Source organism: Centruroides sculpturatus, unplaced genomic scaffold, assembly GCF_000671375.1.
Source record: "Centruroides sculpturatus isolate CEXI.00-Female unplaced genomic scaffold, Cexi_2.0 scaffold127, whole genome shotgun sequence".
Classification (NCBI taxonomy): Eukaryota; Metazoa; Arthropoda; class Arachnida; order Scorpiones; family Buthidae; genus Centruroides; species Centruroides sculpturatus.
The window spans coordinates 1,011,079-1,015,101 of record NW_019385000.1 but is presented as its reverse complement, the minus strand read 5'-3'; the positions used below and the strand labels follow the sequence as shown (position 1 = coordinate 1,015,101).

The following is a 4,023-nucleotide window of genomic DNA, read 5'->3' as shown; positions in this document are numbered from 1 at the left end:
ATTTGCCGACAACACGTTAATTATGGCTTCTAAAAGCAATAGTGAGAAGCTTCAAATGGAAATAAATAAGATTTTAAAATATATTACTACATGGTGTGAAAATAACAAATTAACCATAAACGTAAAAAAATCGGCATGCATGTTGATGACCAGGGGACGGCAACTTATCAAACCACCGTCTTTATGGATTAAAAATATACGTATCCCGTATACCAGGGAGCTTAAATATTTAGGGGTCATAATTGACCAGGGGATGAAATGGAACCCCCACATAGATTATGTGTGCAACAAGGCAAGCAGGATTGCCAATTTACTTCGTTTTTTAGCAGGGAAGAACTGGGGTTTTAACAAAGATAACCAAAAACTCATTTATAGTCAAGTAGTGGAACCTATTCTTTTATATGGTGCCCCTATATGGGGAAATGCTGCCAATAAAGCACATATAGCAAGGGCATTGCAAAAGGTCCAAAGGATTTGTCTTCTGCAAATTTCTGGGGCTTACAAAACGACTTCTAATGCGGCCCTTCAAATAATCACGGGTTTATCCCCAATTGTTTTAAAGGCCAGGGCCAACATGGCTAATTGGAAGCTCACTAATCTCCCAAAGAAAGAAGAAAAGTTTAAGGAATTTAAGGCCTTCTTGGAAATTGGTCTTCTACCTAAATTGGAGGTAGATGATTTTCTCCAGACAACTTACAACTTTAATCAGTGCCTAAATAATACTTATACTCTTCATCCTACCAACTATCCAACTATTATTATGGATAATAACAGTGAGGAGAACATTCCTACTCACGCAATCTACACGGATGGATCTAAAACAAAAGACTGTGTTGGTGCGGCCTTTGTTCATTTTAACTCAAGGACGAAAACATTCATCCACAAAGAAGGCTTCAATCTTGCTTCATTCTGCTCAATCACCCAAGCAGAACTTTTTGCCATCTTTAAGGCCCTTTGTTATTTAAACCAAAATAAAAATTTGACAAGCAAAACTATAGCCATCTGCTCCGATAGTAGAGCCGCACTAATGAGCATCTCTAATTACAATTCTAGTGACGCATTGGTTCAACAGATCATCACAAAACTCGACAACACAAACAATAATGTGCTGTTTTTCTGGATACCAGCTCACACAGGTATTACTGGCAACGAGGAGGCGGACCACCTCGCGAAAGAGGCTGGTAAGAAAAGCACTAATCCGGACTATGACATCATACCAATGGTTTCCAGGAAAAGGTTGATTTGGAATACCTTGGTGCAAACTTGGCAGAGGTTATGGGACGAGGGAGAAACCGGCAGGCTTACTTACGGTTTCTTCCCAAAGATTTTGGACAGATTAGGGAATAGACACTTTTCGATCAATTTTCTCACCAGCCAATTGTTTACTGGCCACGGAAATTTCTTACAGTATTTGTGCCGCTTCAAACACAGTGAAACGCAGTATTGCAGTTGCAACAACACATCAACACAAGACTCTTTACATCTCATTTTTGACTGTAGACATTACGATCGCCAAAGAGAAAAACTTATGCAGACTGTTCTTCTAGAAGGAGCCAATTGGCCCTGTCGTCACAACATTCTTGTGAATAATGAAACCATTTACAAAGAACTTATCAACTTTGTGAACAGTACGGGCGCACTGGATCCTCGTTAAGGGTGACCCATGGTCAATTCCTTTCTATCTTAATTGGGATTAAGCCCCGATACCGACGGTGCCACCTTTTTGCACCTGGTTTTCGGTATCGTCAGGGGGCAGGATTGGCCATGGTGTATGTATGTATTCAGGTACACTATGTAATTATTACTTTTGTATAACGGGTCAACAAACTGTTTACTCTCACTTGTCTGCATGCTGCATAGGATACAGCATCCCATTGCTGCCAGGGTCTTGGTGGCATCTCTTCTCGCGTTTTGATGTCTGTTTCTGTTATGTAATCCTTTTCTGGGTGGCAATAGTCCAGGGACTACTTGCAGATTGTCGGTTTTTATTGTGTTTTCTAAATTTTGTTTGCCGCGAAACCTTTTGTCGGGATTATTCTGTTTACATTTTGTTATTGTTCTTTTATTTGTATTTATTTTTGGTTAATAAATGGACCCGGTGCGGCTCATGAGCCCTCCTCCCTCTTCTCTTTTCCCTTCACACTTTCCACCCCTTTGGGACACTCCCAAACCCCTTTCTCTACTACTTAACCTTCTCACTTCTCTTCATTTCTTAAGGATATACCTAAATAGGTAATGCCTTCTGCCTCTTTCTCTAGTATGTCTAGTTGGTCTCCAATCGTTATGGCCCTTCGGCACCATATGGAGAGGAGAAGCCCAGTTGGACTTTGATGGTCTGCATATACCTAGCTCCATCATGTGCTGGAATTCTTGCTTTGCTAGTTGCAGTTGAGCTGGGTGCAATCTATGAGATTTAGCAAATATGGGTGGACCATGTGTCTTGATATAATGCACTGTGTTGTGCCTGACCTTGTTTGAAAAAGGCCAGGGATGAGTGACATGTGGAAAGTCTTTGAGAATATCCTGCATTGGAGAATTGCTGATTATAGTTTTGACTAAAGTAGGTGGTCCTGTATAATATCTTCCTCATGTAGTAAGAGAAGTTAGGGGATCAACCAGTAATCTGTTTCTGATGTCAAGAATGAGTCCAAAGTTGGCCAAAAAGTCTGCACCGATTACAGGCTTCTGCACATCAGCTATGGTGAATTCCCATCTGAAAGAATGTCTTAAGTTGAGGTCAAGTTCTAGCAGTTTTGTTCCATATGTCGAGATTTTAGAGTTGTTGGCAGCATACAATTCAACTTTTGTAGGCTGATTCTTAGTGTGGTTGGGAATGATCAATAAATCTGCTCCAGAATCAATTAAGAAAGTTAGGCCAGTTTTGTTGTTATACAACAAGCAAATGGCTATACAGTGGGTGATCGGTTAACGAACATAATCCGTTCCAAGACTTTGTTCGCTATCCGAATTGTTCGTTAATCGATTATTCATTTACCATAGGTTTCTATGGGAATTTAATTAATTCGTTCTGGAGACCCCAAAAATAAAAAATATATACTTTCTTACTACGTTTATTTATATGTAATAATAAAAATACATACACACACAGTCTTGCATTTTTATTAGTCATGTTTTTTTCCGTTTGAAATGGTTAAAGAATCTGTCTAATGTTGATTGCTTTTCCCTCTTCTTCAGGATTTTTCATAAGTAATTAATAGCATTGCAATTGTAGAAATCCCCAAGCCTCAACCTGGTTTAGATGCCATTCTAAGACCATTGTTCTGACATCCTCCCACTTCTTCAAACGATCTTTAATAACAGATATCGGCATTAATCCTCTTTTTCAGAAAAAAACATACCTCGCCGAGATTCTCGGTGTTCTTCATTCAAGAGTTCTTAGCGTTCTTCTATCATCAGATCCGTTTCGGGTTCCATTATGAACTCTTCAATGTTCTTTATTTCTCAGATTTGATTTTTGTTACTCCTTTAGCTGCTTGAGTTTTCTGGATTATACAGTATTTTTCTTAAATAAGAATGAACTGCTGCCTACTACAGTATAGACAAATATTCTAAACCCGATATATAACATATTACATATATATATAACATATTACGCCTTGCCGGGGCTTGCGATGGCCGGTTGAGTGCCTAGGGGGACGTGGGCACTGAATGTGTCCCCAGCCAGCGTTATAATAACCGTCGATGGTTAAATAGTTAGCTTATATATGCTGGAAGAGGAGATCGAACTGGAGGTCCGGATAGCGTAACTGGCAACACATCTGCACGGTAAGCAGTTGTGGATTCGAGTCCCGCTCCGGGCCGATTTTTTCTCCCAGCGGTTCTAAATTATTTAAATTAATTTATTTATTTATAATTATTAATATTAATAAGAGATGGCGCCTAACGCTTACCTCTAGTGCCAAATTAATTACGTAATTTATTTAGTAATTAGCCTTAAAACTAGCCCGATGGATTTACGGCATATGTTTGGTGATTAGCTATATTACATCGGGTTTAGCGATG

The 4,023-nt window shown here is 39.3% G+C and overlaps 1 pseudogene; it reads right to left on the bottom strand.

Moving 5' to 3' along the window:
• Window positions 1-405: 405 nt before the first annotated feature.
• Window positions 406-4,023, bottom strand: part of LOC111633214 — a 20,159-nt pseudogene continuing 16,541 nt past the window's right edge.